Source organism: Cryptomeria japonica, chromosome 1 (assembly GCF_030272615.1).
Source record: "Cryptomeria japonica chromosome 1, Sugi_1.0, whole genome shotgun sequence".
Classification (NCBI taxonomy): domain Eukaryota; kingdom Viridiplantae; phylum Streptophyta; class Pinopsida; order Cupressales; family Cupressaceae; genus Cryptomeria; species Cryptomeria japonica.
The window spans coordinates 272812265-272829581 of NC_081405.1; positions in this window are offsets into that span (position 1 = coordinate 272812265).

A 17317-nucleotide genomic window follows, 5' to 3' on the forward strand; every position below is an offset into this window, starting at 1 on the left:
TGAGTGTACCCTTCCTTGTATAAGACATGTTGATGTTTGATAGAGTTTGATCGATAAATTGATTAACAAGACATGTGATCAATTTGATTGTAGACTTTGAGAGTTTGTTTGTTGTTGATTTGATTTGATGGACGGTCTATGTTTTCTTGCTTTGATTTTTAGTTTTTTTGATTTTTTGATTTTTAAGGGTTTTTTAAGGACATTTTATGATTTTTTTTTGGATGTTTTAGTTATGCCCCCAGTATGTAGACCTATATGACATGATGATCTATAGAATGCATGTCGAGACAATGAATTTTTGACATGACTTATGTTAATGCAATATGCATTTCCTATTCGAACAAGGATGACTGTGTTTGTTTAGCATTTTGTAATATATCAATTGAATTGGAGGTACAAAACATTTAATAGATAAGCGGTCAATCAATCCTTAAGGTCCCTTGGAACATCCAAATTAACACACTTAGTGACTAGGATTTACAAATGGAGACGCGGAAAACTTCCCCATTGGTTCTTGAAACTTTGATCTTATTTTTCCCATGTGTGTGCAAATGAGTTAATTCCTGCTCTTGTGTTCACTAAAGATCCTTAGCATCCTATATGACTAGCTACGTGGATTATTCTAACTTCAAAAGCATCCCAAAGAGAGCCTCGTTGTCAACAAGCTTTTAGAGCTCCGACGAGGTTATAGACTGTAATTTCTCAAATATTGCTTCATTGCCAATAGGTGTCCATAGCTGTGATGTAGTTACTCACACGTTCCCAAAGTCAAGCTTTTTTTCGCACTTTGTATGCATGATATTTAAGTTATATATCATTTCTCTTTTGCCTTGAGATGAATATTTGGCATAGCACTTTTTCATTTTCATTTTCTTGCCTTGACTTGTAAGTAATGAAACCTACTTGGGTGTGATAATTATATCGGCGCTGAAGTAGAATTTTAGATTTTTCACTAGTCATATGATCAATTAGGTGTCTTGAATGAATTAGTGATTTTGTTAATGTGTATGAGATATAGCAATTGACAAATTTTAGGTTAACAAGTCACAAATAGTGAAATCACTACCCAACTATAAGTAAAGCATTATCATAGGGTAATGTTGAAAATGAATGACCTTAGGACCTCAAAGACTTCATGTCCAAATATCTAAGAAAGGAGATGACCCTTGTTTCTCTTGAATACAAATGAATGATAAACTTGGACAATTGCCTTGTTTTATTGATGTTGCTATATGTAAATGCAGAAACTATATGTGATGTAATGCTTTGAATAAAATTAGATGCAATGCAGAAAGAAAAACCTAAACTAACCCAACCCTTAGATATAATATCGTTTAAGGTGCATGTTGTGCATAGGGTCAGGAAGTTCTATGTAGGTAGCTCATTGGTCTTTGCTTGAAGAGTCAGATAAAGATGTCTTTTCAAATAGGATATAAGGACTCAGCTAAGTGTACATGTTCAACATCTCCAATGTTGATTTCCTTAGTTTTTGGATTTTGTGGATCATCAACAAGAAATCCAGCTTTAGAACCCCTGAATTCAGCTATAGCCTTATCATTTCCAAATCAATCCAAATGTGGTAGATTCTCTTGCCCCAAATATATCAAGTGTGGGTGTATGTGGCAAATAGATTCTGGTTATGAAGTTGTGACATGAGCGGGTTCTATGTTTGTTTTTATTGATGCACTTGAAGAGAATGATGAAACCAACTAGGTGTTGATCTCATTAATTGGTGTTATGCTTGCTTTTGTAACTACATTGGCATTTTATGATGGAACACATACAATTATTGACAAGTTTCTCTCCGCAAAATGATCACGATTGGTGATTTAATTGATAAGGGGTTCATGAACAACTTGTGTAGAGGGACTGGGATCATGAGGGGGACTAGGCAAAATGGTAAGTTCATTTGTGAGGGAATCTTGTGAGAAACATGGAGGATTATGACATGGAGATGAAGGGATGGAGGTATCTTGATTATGATTTGAAGAAATAATAGGATCTTGCTTAGGACATGAAGGTAAAGGTATGCTTTGATCTTGGCTTGGAAAGGGATTATTATGAAGGATGGAAGGGATGTCCTGATCTTGCTTAGGAGGTGGATGTTGGATGGGACTTGAAAGGACACTTTGTTCTTGAGACAAAAGGGTATCATTATGAATGGAAAAGAAAAGAGTAAGGGGATAATCATAAGATTCTTGGTTGGTGGGATCTTGATCAAAAATTGGGTAGGATGGAAGGGGTTGTTCTTGATCTTTATTTGTTTCAGGACTCATTTCTTCTAATTTTGGATCATCCTCTTGACACGGGGAAGGAGTTTGGATATGCATGGGAGATTCTTGGAATGTTTCAACATATTGGCTTGATGAGAAAGGATTTTGAATGGGACTCTCTATGATAGGAGTATATGATGTGATTGGGTCTTGAATTTTTGAAGCATGGAAAGGACTAATATCATGGCTTGGATTAGATTGGATTTGTATTATGGATAGCCCTTAGGAGGTTGCTTTATTGGATAAAGATGGTGTGGACTGCTCTTGTGTGACTTTAGGGTATGAGGAAATGGTGGAAGATATGGAGGCTACTTGAGGTGCATAGTCTTGATGGGAAGAACCATTGCTACACATGGGCAGATTACCTTGTTGCATGATAGGTGACACATTGACCATGTTCGATTAATGTCCAAAGGGTGACATGTTTGTAAATACACTTGAATTAATTTGGGGCACCCTTGGTGGTGTATTTGAAGACATATGAGGATATTCACAGACATGTGATGTGACTGAAGGCAAAATTGACTGTGTGATTGTGTGTGACTTTGGTAGTGGTTGACTTGTTTGCACAATTTGTGGTGCTAAGAGTTGTGTTGTTTGTTGTATTGGTTGTTGGACTTGCATTGTTGGATGTGTTTGTTGTTGATATTGGTTTCTCGTGTTTATTTGTGTGAGAATAGCTGGTATGTTTGGTTTCATAATAAGAGCTCGCACATCAACTGGCTCTAAGTTTGTAATGGGATCTCCAATTTTTTGAAATAGTTTGAACATCTGGGATCTACTCTCTTCACCTTTTTTAATGTTTTGTTCCAAGATCTCTATTTCTCGAGCTAGTTTTTCTTCAAGTGATCGAGAAATAGGTATGACACTTGTTTGTTCCTGATAGGTTTGATGCATGTTTTGGGACATGTATATGTTGGATTGAGATGATTGATTGTTTGGTATCAATGACATGGTCCCACGAAAGTTGGACGTTTGATAAGGCTAACATTGTCTCCTAGAAGTTTGAGAGCTTGTTTCAACCATTGCACTATTCCATTTTTTTGGATTTTTTAAGTTTAGGGATGAAATACAATGCAACTAAGGGATGAAAGTGCAAGCAACCCTATTTTTTTGATTTTTTTGACAAATTGGATTAAGCAATGACAAGATGAAATCCTAAAGAACGATAATGCAACTTTGGACTTGGCCTAAGGAACAACCTAATTTTGAAGATAATGCAAAATGGAGATAATGATTTGACCCTATGTCTTATGAGGATGAAGACTATGCAAGGACTAAAATTGGGATTATGATGACTGTACAAGGACTTATGCAAAGATTATGACGACTATGCAAGGACTTATGCAAGGATTATGACGACTATGCAAGGACTTATGCAAAGATTGCGAGGACAATAATGGGATACAAATGAGGACTTTATAAGGAAAATGCAAGGACTTATTAAAATTCTAAGGATGTAAATGAGGACTATGATAAGGATGTAAATGCAAGGACTTATTCTAAGGGCATATATGAGGACGATAATAAGGACATAAATGAGGATGATAATAATGACATAAATGAGGATGATAATAATGGATAAAATGCAAAGATTGATGCAAAGCTTATGGACTCTTAGGAAGGCCTATGATCACATGTATGTAAAATTTTGGAGTTTCCGGGACTGTTTGATGCTTCAAGGTAAACTCTATTTCAAGTAATTTTGTTTGTAGGACAAGTCTGTTGTTTTTTAAATCTGAGAACAATTGTTTGGAGATATGTATAGCTGACTGAACTGTGTTCTGACCAACTCTGAGAATTCAGAGATACGTAAGGTAGGGCTTGAAATAGCCCAAATACAGACTCAATACTGGTTTAGAACAACAATACATATAAAAGTACATAAGACAATCTTAGGCTGGAAAGTGGACACCATTCAATGAGGCCCCCACAACAAAATATCAAAACAAGATGAATAGATAGAGATTCTGGCAGCACTGGCTCTAGTCCACGACACACACTTCTCAAGAATGCCAATCTCTCTTACCCTGAAGATCCAAATATATTATCACCGAGGGATTTTTGTCTCATAATGCAAGGTGCATGAGGGGTGTCTATGGGGTATGATCCGCACTCCCGGAATCATTGAATGTGGGATTTGGGCTACTAAGTTGGTTCTTATTGTAAATTTCAAGGGATCCCGATCCAATGACGAATTCTTAGAGCAAGCCACTTAAGACTTTAATTAAGCTTATCGGTGTAGGGAAGGCCCCCACATATGTCGAATTCACTCAACACTCTAGCCGCCTGACCAGTATATTTATATAGCGGCTCCAAAAACCCACTCGAGAGTATGCTGGGAGAGGTGATATCCCTAACACATCCCAATTTGAAGTACCTCTTTGGTGTGATGAAATCTCCAGTCAAAGATACCCCTCACTACTAAAATGAAAAAGTGGGTGTCATTATCACCTTTCCCTTTCTCCCAAGACCCCGAAGGCGGGTGGAAAGGTAGTTAATGCAACAATAGGTCCACCCCAAACACAATAAAAATGTTTTTTCCTTTAAAAAAAGCAAAGTGTGAGTTATTCTATTGATAAGCTCGATTCACGTTTATTTTAAAAACCCAAACTTAGGTGTGAGATACACATTTGCATGCCAATTTTAGAACACCAAACTAAAGTGTGAAAGCATGCATGTCAATTTTAACTAGGTTTATTTTAAGCCCAAAACTGAAGTGTGATAACATGCATGTCCATTTTAACCAAGTTTATTTTAAGCCCAAAACTGAAGTGTGATAACATGAGTGTTCATTTTAACCAAATTCATTTTAAGTATCAAATTGAAATGTGAAAGAATGCATGTCAATTTTAACCAAATTTGTTTTAAGCACCAAATTGAAGTGTGAAAGCATGCATGTAAATTTTAAACCCAAAACCCAAAAGTGATTTAACCCTAAAGGATCTTGCAATCAAATAGTTAGTGGTATCCAAAATAATCTGGAATGATCAAGCCTTCTCTATAATTTGCGACACGCCGCAAACAAACAATTAGTAAGAGAAAAAAAAATGACAACATTAATTTTTTATTTTATTTTATTTTATTTTTTTAGGATTTTTTTTGAATTTTTTCAGGGGTTTTTACGTTTTTTATGATTTTTTGCTTTTCACGTTGGGTTCACCAAAATGTCGTATATAAAATTCATCATTATTCAACTAAAAATAGAGGGAAATCACAAATCCCTATCTAATAAAAGAATTTTAAATAAATGAATGAAAATAACACAATCGATCAAATATGAATGTCAAATAATCAATTAAATCTCCCTATTCCATGATTGCATGTAGCTTCCATTGTTCTTCTCTTCTTTGTGGTATGGTGGCTCTCAAATATCACATTGATAACCTGTAAATGACACAAAGATTTGAAGTTCATGATTGTTGAAAATGGAGATTGAATCCTCAATTTATAGATTTTTGGAGAGGATTGATTGAGAGGTGGAACATATTGATCAAGAGGTGGAACTCAGGTGAGCTCACATGTTGATTGATAGTTGAACTACTGATTTGGGAGGTGGAATAAAATTGATTGAATAGATAAATGAGTTAACTGATTGAGAAAAAAGTTGATTGAAAGATGAAAAATAATGATTGGAGGATAATTAATTGATGACAAAGAAAGCTTTATTTAGAAAAAAGCTAACTAGAAGATAGAAAAAGAATGATTGGAGGAAATTAAAGAAATGATGTAATTAATCAATTAATTGAAATAATCAATTAAAATAGATGGAATAGTTAACTGATTGAAAGCTTTTTGGAAAAAAGAAAAGTAGAAGATAGAAATAAAGATTGAAAAGATAATTAATTTAATTAATTAATTAATTGAATTAATTAATTTAACATGTTCTTGCACTTTAACTTTGATTCTCAATTTAATCTTTGCATGAGAATTAATTCAAATATTGAATTTATTTTAAATTCAATTTGATATCTGAATATATTTAGAACTTGACTTTGATTTTCAATTTAATTTTTGAAACCATGCACATGTATTTGATATTAGAAGTGTATACACCTAAAAAATGGTTTGAAGATAATTTTTTTTTTTTATCGATAAAAGGCCGAAGCCAAAATTTATTTCTATTATAATAAATATTACATCTCCATTCAGTGTGGGCACGGGTAGGAAAGAATGGAGATAAGAAAACCTCCGGTCTAGCCCAAATCCCTTATGGGATCAGATATTATAAACAACTGTAAATTTTACAATTCCTCTTCTGAGGATGGAGGCTGCCTTTTATAGACATTTTAGTTTCTTTCTATACATAGATTCTTTGCAAATCTTTTCTCGGTTGGATCCATCCTTTCAGTTTTGGCGAAACCTCTTATACTTCAAGCTTTATCTTTTGTCCTATATCCTGAATCTGCAAAACCTTATTGCATCTTACTCTGCCAAGCTGTTAGAAGCATTGTATACATAATAACATGCATCAATCATTGAATGAATATTAACTTCTTTTCTATCTTTTGTAGGAGGATTATGGCCTGGATATCCCTTAGCTTGAAACCATCTTAACCTTTTGGGTTTCAAGTTAAGAGATTAGCCAGGCTGCAATTCTGCCTACTCTAATGATAAGGATCAATTTCTGTCAGTTTCATCAGAATTTTTAATTACTTCTAACTCTGCAAACATCTAATTCACCATAGAAGGAAGACAAAACATAAACATAAATATATTCATATGCATATGTATGTATATTGATATACATATATGCAAGTTAGTCTATCATTGAATCGGACAGAGTTGTCATGTATATATACAGATGCACATAAATGTATATATGTATGGATAAAAGGAACGAAATAACAAAAGAGCACAAGAGCCTATCCAAATGCATATCATATATAGTTCCTTCTATATATCTGTATACATATCTATGCCTGAACTTATCCTCTTCTTCCCTCCACAATACTTCAAAAAACATGCAACCCATACCTCAGATGTTTATAAGTACCCGAATGAACCCCATACTGTAAAGAAAGGGCAACTCAATAACACTAAGAGATGTCAAACACTATGGCATTCTATAAAAACCTCTTATACCATATAACCAACATAGCTGTAACCAAAGATATCTGTCTCGTATTTAACAAAAGGCTAATATCCTATGCTATTATGATTACCATCACTATCCGATATATAGAATAAGAGTCTTAAGTACCAAATTTCAAAATACCAGTAATCTTAGCATGGAGACACATAACCTGCCAGACCCTAATTATCATTAGAAGGCATAGTAGGCTCCGCATTGATGTCAATTCCCTCGCTATCCAGGTAAGTCTCGAACCAGTCTTCTCGCTTTAGAGGGGTGACCTGCATGAGCCAGAGTAGGAATTCCAGGCTTCTTCCAATCTCCTCTCTTCTCGCCTGAAAGTTCCCTATTTCACCCACACACAGAATTGGGTATCTAGGGACAGGAGAGGAATACTCAATCAAGATATCATAGTGTTTAGGGCATGGGATTGTTAATTCCTCATCAATGTTGAGCAACACCCTATTAAGATCTACCAAGATAGAAGGGATAAAGTCTTTTCTGCAAAGTTGTTCTATGTGATCCTTATTTCTGTCAAACTGCAGCGCTACTGCTATAAACATGGGAGCAACATCACTGTTCGCCCTAGTTCTATCTTCGTTGTAAATATAGTCCTTGCCTAGAACCTTCAGAACCGCATGCATCACTACCTCTTGTGGGAATAAGATGATTTCTTTCAAGCGCTTTTTAGTAATTTCTCCTATGAAGGCCATGTGCCTCTTAGAGCTCTTAAGTCTGATGATAGTATCCATTTTCTCTGTTATCCTTCAAGACCAAGTGAAATGAACTTAATACTTGATCTGTGACTATTTTAAGGGCCGAGGATTATCATTATTTCTAGTGCAGAGTGATTACCTACTCGAGATATGAGTACTTTCATCCGTGATAACTGCTCCGTATCTGTATTATAAGTCTAATCATCTCTACAATTAATACAAGTGTCTATTACAGCTTGTTTCGTAAGCCTTATTTAAATAAGCTCATGTAAGCTCTTATAGGAAGATTAATGCGTGGTACTAGCTAATACCCTCCTAATGATTGCAAATCCTACTAATCAATATTTGAAGTGTGGGATGTTACCTAGTAATCGATGTGATGTAAGATATCCACATGTGCCAAAGAATTATCAATACCTGTTGACGCGAATATAATCTTTTTGCGGTCTCATAAACATCTCATCATCCCGTTCGAGTGATGGAGAATCTTATACAATACAAGTGAATGAGTATACCGGAATATACAAAAAAATATATGAATATTTATATACGAATAGATATAAATAAATATATATATATATATATATATATATATTGTTTCTGTATATATATATATATATATATATATATATATATATATATATATATATATATATATATATATATATATGTATATATATATATATATATATGTATATATGTGTGTGTGTAATTGTGTATGTGTATATAAACCTATTTACACTCACACATACACACACACATATAAGGAATCGGTGACATCAACCTCCAAGAGCTTATAAATGAGGGGCTTGGATAGGAATAAGATGGAAGTGTGACAAGGCCATCCCCCTTATTCAATCCGAGGAAATTCCCTTCCTATAGACATACGAATTGCCATCTGCCCCTAAATTGGCTAACTTGTCTACTATAGTATTACCTTCCCTATAAATATGTTTAACTGAAGTTTCCTCAAAGTATTTGATCAAATCTAGGATTCTTATTAATTCTGCTTTCAGTTTCCAGTTTGACACTTCTCTGGTCCTGACTGCATTTATAGTTAAGGTCGAATCACCTTCAATTTCCAGATTTTTAATCTTGAGTGATTTAGCTATAATCAATCCCTCCCTCAAAGCTGTAAACTCAGCCATGTTGTTCATAGCCTCTCCAATGGGTTTGTTAATGCTAGCTATTAATGCTCCATTTTCTTGGTAGATAGCACACCCTATACCTGCTACACCAGGGTTCCCACGGGAAGCACCATCAAAGTTTAGCTTAGCCCAGCCCTTTCGGGGTGGCTCCCATTTTGTTAGCTTCCTTTCTATTTCAGCCTGTCTACCTCCAATCCCTATGAACGGGGGAATTATCAAACCCAGCCATTTAGAATGGAGTACCTCATCCCATCTGGTTAAATTAATAGAATTTTTCTATGTATGTCTTAATCTATTATTAACTTTTTCCACAATTGTTACCTCGATCTTATTTAGAAGGGATTCTACCCTCAATTTTGAATCTTTAAAGATTCGCCTGTTTCTCTCCTTCCATATTTCCCATATGAGGATTGTCGGTGCTATTGTCCACACTAGGTGATATATATCCTTTGTGTGAGGAGGTTGCCAACTAAGCAGCCATTCTGAAATGTCCCTAGGTCTCGGGGTCTGCCAACCTAGGCTTGAGCAAAGCCAGTCCCAACATCTTTGGCTGAAACTACATTCGAGAAGCAGATGATCCGCATTTTCTTCCTCTGATTCGCATAGAGGGCATCTCGATGGTCCTGAGAATCCTAATTTTGAGAACCAATCTGTGGTAAGAATCCTTTTTTGGAAAGCTGCCCATGCGAAGATTCCTGCTTTGGGGAGACCAATGTTATTCCAGCATAGGCTTATCGGTATATTAGGATTGGTTATCGCTCGTTTGAGTTTTAAAAGTGAATATCCTTCTTTGGCTTTATAAATGCCCGATGAACTACCCACCCATATTATCCTATCTTTCCCACTATGTAATGATAAATGCCTATGCCTCAAATTATTCCAGAGGATTTCCTTGTCTGCATTTGTCAAGTTCAGCTCATCAAGGGGTTTCCACTCCCAGCCCAAAGCGGGATCATTGGAGATAAGCTTAATATAATCCTTAACAAACCTACCCCTGATTGATTTGCAATGTTCTATAACATCTTCGCTTATACCTATTTTGTCTAAGGCTGTATAGCCCCCCCCAGGAGTCTTCCCAGAACAGTACCTCAGATCCTTCAGCAATATCCCATGTTAGATAATTACTGATCACCTCTCTACATTCTAGCATAAAATTCTAGACTTTGGATCCCTTGGGTAGTATTTCCGTCTTCAATATACTATTAGGGTTGGAGTTTGTAAGGTATTTCACTTTGAGGATTCTTACCCATTTAAGATCAGATTCCGAGTACATTTTCCAGACTAACTTCGCCCCCAGAGCCATGTTTTGTACCCCCAGATCTTTGATGCCAACTCCCCCTATACTGATAGGTTGGCTAATTTTATCCCAAGAAATTAAAGCAAATTTCTTTTTGTCTGAGGTCATATTCCAAAAGAACTTCCTCATCTTTTTTACCATTTCTAGTCTAGCTCCTTTAGGTAATTGCTGGCAGGAAATTTGATATATCGGTATTGCCGCCATTACAGCTTTTAATAATGTAATCCTCCCTGTCAAAGAGAGGCATTTGTTCTTCCAAGAATTCAACCTGAGTTCCATCTTTTCTAAGATGTCTTTCCATAATGAATTAATATTGTTTCCCTTATCCATAGGAATTCCTAGATATTTACAAGGAAGTTTCCCTTTATCAAACCCTAAGATATGACAAATATCTGTCTCTATGCTTTGAGATGTGTTGAAGAAGAAGATTTCTAATTTTCTCTTGTTTACTTCCTGACCAGAAGCTAATGCATAGATGTCAAGTATCCTTTTGAAAGCCATGGCTTCAATCCTATTTGCACTTCCCATCAGCATTGTGTCATCAGCAAACTACTGATGGGTGATTGCCTCCATCCCATCTGTAATTTTAATGCCTTTAATAATCTGATTCATTCTAGCCCTAGTTATGATTCTCCCAAGGCCCTCTGCCATTATGATAAATAAGAAAGGGGATAAAGGATCTCCTTGTCTAATCCCTCTAGATATCTGGAAGAAGCCTACTAGGGAACCATTTATAAGTATTGATACCCTGGGAGATGAGATGCATTCGAATATTAAGTTAATCCATTATTTAGAAAAACCAAAGGATTCTAAACATTTGCACAGAAATCTCCAATCAACTTTATCATATGCCTTCTTAATGTCTAATTTGATCATCATAGCAACTGATCGATTCTGTTGTATCGAGTGCATGACTTCTTGAGCAATAATTATGCCATCAAAGATAGATCTACCAGGCACAAATCCGGTTTGTTTTTCTAAAATAATGCAAGGGAGTATGCCTTTTAATCTATTAGCTAAAGTTTTAGTAAATAGTTTGTATATTGTGTTGCATAAGGAAATAGGTTGGAAGTCTTCAAAATTTCTTGATTCCTCCTTCTTTGGAATCAAGGTGATGAAAGTATTGTTGATCTCCCTCAAAATACTTCTAGAATTTCTTACTACTTCCAATGCTTCCACTACCTCCTTACCAATTATGTGCCAACATTTTTGAAAAAAGCAAGCAGGAAAACCATCGGGGCCGGGGGCTTTATCAGGGTTAAGCTGCCCCAGTGCTAATTTTACTTCTGATTCCGTAAATTTGTTGTTTAGCGCTTTGTTTTGATTTTTAGATATGATCTTAGGAATATTCCTAAGCAAAGTTAAATTGGCGTCTATAAGGGAAGATTCTGAACTGAACAGGGTTTTAAAATGGTTCACTGCTTCTGTAGCAATGTCCTTTTGATCTTCCAATAGTATACCATTATTGCTCATAATCTTGTGAATACTATTAGTGTTCCTCCTATTTTTTGTACTGTTGTGAAAGAACTTAGTATTCCTGTCCCCATTTTGTAGCCAATTCTCTCTTGACTTCTATTTCCAAAATATTTCTTCCTTTGTTAATGTATCCTCATATTTCCCGAGAAGCTCCTTTTCTTTGAGGAAGCTATCCTGATCCATTCCTAGTCTAAACACTTTTTCATTTAGGTCTGCGATTTCTTTTTCTAATGAAATTTTGGTTTCAAATATGTTACCGAATACTTCACTATTCCATTTTAGTAGCTTGCTTTTGATATGTTTTAATTTATTTACTAAACAGAACATCTTTGAGCCTTGAAAATTCACCTCTGACCACCACCTGGAGACGAGATCATAGAAATCCGGATTTTGCATCCACATTTTTTCAAATTTAAAAGGGCAACACCTTGGTGTTGCCTCACCCTCAATGTTGAGGATGACAGGATAATGGTCAGACCCTGATGATGGGAGTAACGAAGCTGAAAGATTAACAGCTAGATCACTCAAGTTCCCCCTAATTAGGAATCTATCTAATCTCTCTGCGATTTGTGTAAAGCCTGATCTTCTATTGTTCCAGGTATACACTCCATTACTAGTTTCTATATCTATCAGATTGTCATGAGCAACCCACTCTCTAAAATCTTTTAAGGACTACGGTTCCCTTCGAATATCTCCCTTTTTTTCTGATAAATTTAGGATAGCATTGAAGTCCCCTCCTAGAATAACAAGGGAAGAGGTTTCTAGCCCCATCATAAACAAGATTTCAGACCAAACTCTGCACTTTCCTGCATCTGAGATCGGCCCATAAATGTTTATTAGAGTAAATGTGAGATTGTTGTGTTTGCTAGTCACCTTTCCCAATAACCAATTTCTGTTTCCTGCTATTGGACAAAATAATGTGCTACGCGGGTTCCAAATGATTCCTAAACCACCTGAAGCTCCCCTGGCTTCCACAAATTCGCAGCTAAGAAGTCCTAATTTCCTTTTAAAAGCCTTGGCTTCTACCTGGGCCAGTTTAGTTTCTTGTATGAGAACAATGTCATGTTTCCATTTTATAATGTTGCGTCTAATTAGATGTTGTTTGTTAGAGGCATTCATGCCCCTAACATTCCATGTTGAGATTTTCATTGGACCGTGGGAAGGCCCTTCCCCTTCCCAGCATCAAAGAAGGCTGTTAATTTGCCTTGATCCTTTGCATTTCCATCCTGCATTCTTAATTCGCTCAATGATTTTCTGCCTCTACTTTTAGCTTCTTTAGCGCAGTCAGGTAAATTTTTCCCGACATAGATGTTTTTTATCCCTAAGGTTTTCTTGGAATCTTTCACTTCTTTTCCATCATCCTCTCTCAGCTGGGAATAAGCTATTGTGCAATCATTATCAGGGAGAGGTATGATATCTCCTTCCCTATTCTCATTATTATCTTCCTCATCCATAGAAGCCATGAGCTCCTGAATTAGAAACCTCTTCTTGGCTTCCTCTTCCGGTGATAGATTTTCAATTTCTTTATTATTGAATACCTCTAATACTGCAGCCATTCTAGAAGAAATTTCTTCTTGATCTTCCTCATTTTCTTGTTCCATGTTTTCGATTGTCTTTGTTTCAGGTGGTATTCTCAATGAATCCACCAAATCGGAGATTCTTTTTGACATCTCCACTAGGGCTGCTTCTTTAATTGAGTTTGCCTCTTCTATTATCTTATCAAGATCTCTGATATTACTGGTATTATTGTGTTTATTTTCATCTGCGTTAGCCTCTAGAGGGCAATTAGCTTGTATAGGGGTTGAATTCAATATGACGTTTTCATAATGTGCTGAAAGAGGGTTTTCCTTTCGATCGTCACTTTTTACCTGTTCTGGGCATGATTTCAACCATATATCAGTTTCATCTATGTCCCCATTATAGAAGGTGGGATGAATGCTCCACTCCCCCCTGTTTGATACTAACATGGTGGGTTCTAAGTCAGAAGAATTAATGGTTGTTTCTACTAAGATTTTGATGTACTTATTTAAATCCTCTCTATCTAATCCTTCACAGCCCAAAAAAGACCCAAAATGTTCCCCTATGCATTCTAAGATTTTGAAATTTATACATTCGACTGGTAATGCACCCAGATTAATCCATCTTGGACATTTTTTTAAAATCTGAGAGTGAGGGTCAAAATTCGGCGACCATTCACAGCATAAGAAACCATATCCTTTATAAAATTTTAACTTACCATAGAGAATGCCATTCCTTGTATTTTGATTATCACACAAAATTGAGAGAAAATTATTTTCCAGGAGAGTAATACTTACCTGACCCGGATATAGGGCATACCACCAGTCGATAATCTTCTTTATATCTTCTCCGTATCCTGTCCATTTTGTAAATACCCCACACTGGCTATATAGATTCCATTGGGGTTCCATCAAATTTGCTGAGATGTTACATATTCTCCTCTGCCTAATCTTAGGTTTTGACTTAAAAACCCTAATTTTCCCGAGTGGCACCAGATTAACCCCAGATGCTGGAGTTTGTTTTGTGTCTATGCTTTTGAGCCTATCGAAGTTCAATGAAACATCTTTCTATTTTCCCATCTTCCTTTTGGTTTTTTTTGAGTGATAGACCTGCCATTTCCCGTCGGAGGATTGCGTCTTAGCTTCGGTTTTACCTACCCTAATTTCTTCATTTTTCCCTATTATGCCCGCTCCGTAAGCTGAATCCCACCTTGCGTTCAATATTGAATTATGTGCCAATGTTTCTCTTGCAGGGTGTTTCTTGCATGGCGGGCTGAAAATAGTAATATTGCTCGGGCATGTGGCAAACACTTGTCTGCGCCCCCCCGATGGATTACGTTGAATATTCGCTGTTTTTTGATTTCGCATTTTCGCATAGTTCTTGGAATGTGGTATTGTTTACATCTGTGGCATCTCTTTTCAAGCCTCTATTGAGATCATTGCTACGGCAACAGGTCTCCCTCTTGGGGGGACTAGAATTCCTAAAAAATACTAAAGGAAACTATCCAGAGGTGATGAATAGGTTCTTGAAAAGGAGGAGAAAGTGAGAAAAAAAAGGTTTGAAGATAATTAATTGAATAAGCAATTATTTAATTAATCCCCCTCCTCAATTTAATTGAATTCATCAGGAATTTGATTAAATTAACCCTTTTCATCTACTTATTAATAAATCTAAGGATTTATTTAATAGGTTCATTTCAATAGTCCCCTTTGATTAATTTGTTGGCTTTTTTGTTGATTATGTTGTGATTGTCATTGATGGACACACACTTGCATTAAGATCACTTTTGTATGTATAAGTTAAAGCTCAACCGGTATTTTTTCCAACTGGTATGATGCATTATAGTCCTTAGACTATTGGTGTTTTGTAGAAAGTGTTTACCGATCTGAAGCGGTATGTTGGCCCCAAGCATTTCGAGGATCTCAAGCGATACGAAGGTTCAAAGCGGTAGAACACATATTTCCCAGTCTTCATTTTGTCAAACCGACAACCGGTATTTTGATTAAATTGGTATTTTGAATGAACTGGTAATACTCTGTGATGAGTTACCAACCGACATTTTGTGATGAGTTACCATCCACCAATTGTTTGACAGTGCTAACACTTCAATGGTGTTTTTTGTGTCATGTTATAGAATATGTCTAGATGCATTGAACCTAGGAAATTGTATTGTAATCCTATTGGACCAACATGAAATCAGATTCCTTTAAAAGGACATCATGTCTAGGGTTTAAGGTGGTTGATGAGTTAGAGAGTGTGAATGTGTTGGAGACTGAAGTAATGCTAGAATGCATTAGGAACGAGATATCAAGGATCTAACCAAGCAATATGTACTATTTGCTAGATCACTCACTTGTTGATTACTCACATCTTTGACAAGTCTGAAGCCCTTAACTGGGTAGGCCCAAAAGCCTTTTGTAAATCCTCTAACAAGGTAGTTCACATCTATGGATCTAAAATCCTCTAGCAAGGTAGTCTTTAATTAGACTTGTCTCCTAACAGAGATTGAGATTCCTAACAGGACCTGTTCTGGTAAAGAACATTGTATGACCTTAACCGGTCTGACCTTAACTGGTCTAGTTCCTATTCTGCAGATAGTTACTTGTGAGTTCCATCTCACTGTGGTTTTTCCCATTTGGGTTTCCACATCAAAATCTCTTGTGTTATGGTGTTTGTGCTTCTGTGGGTGAATGCATTATTTGCTATTTGGTTTGCATGTGTGCTAACCGGTTTGTTTGCTAAACTGTTTTATTGGTTTACTGTTAGTCTAGCAAAGTGTTTAAGTACACAGATTTTTGGCATACTAATTCACCCCCCCCCCTCTTAGTATTCATCAATTGGTATTAGAGCCTACCTTTCTATAAGTTTAACCACTTGGAAAGAGATATGGGGGAATACACATTGAGGGAACTTACTCATTGGCTCACTCAGTCTGAGCAAGCCTATGATGATCTTATGGTCAAATATAAGGCATCTCAAGAAAAAAGGAGAGAACATGCTGAAAAGATGATGGAGCTATCTAAAAATAGTTCTTTTGATGAAGCGGACATGGAATCCCTAATCCAAGAAGTAGAAAACCTGAATGAATCTAATTCCAACCTGAGAAAAGAGTTGGAAGGACTGACTATTCGAATGTGCCAAGAGCTTGAGAACCAAAGGAAAGCTGAAGATCTGGTCAAAGACAAAGAACATGAAAACTCCAAGCTAAAGCAAGAGATCAGTGCCCTAACTGCTCAACTCCATGCGAGAAAAGTGGAAAAGGAAGACATGCAAGGAGAACTGAAAATTGCCATCTCTGAGAATGAAAACCTGATGGAAACAAATGCTACTATTTCTAAAGAACTCTCTGAGTCAAAGGAAATACTTGCTAAGTTCAACAAGAGTACTGTTAAGCTAGAGTAAAAGCTTGAATCTACCAAACCTGCCAAGAATACTGATGGACTTGGTTATTCTGGTCATGAGGAAGGTAAGACCTCTGGTACAAATGTTGGAGCATCAAAGAAACAACCGACATCAAAGGATAAAGGTAAGCAAAAGTTTAAACCTATTTGCTTTAACTGTCTTAAAGAAGGACATACTACCAATGTGTGTAGGAGTAAGGCTTACAATAATTTTCCTTATTTTCTAAATGATAAGCCTAGATCCTATAGATTTAATGGTAACTGTTATGCATGCAACAAGTTTGGGCATAGAGCATCTGAATGTAGATCTATTATGAACAACACTGGAAGATATCCTCAGAGGACTCAAGGAGTTGGTCCTGAACCTTTTGTGAATTGGAATCACAACCGGTTTAATACCTTTAATTATCAGTC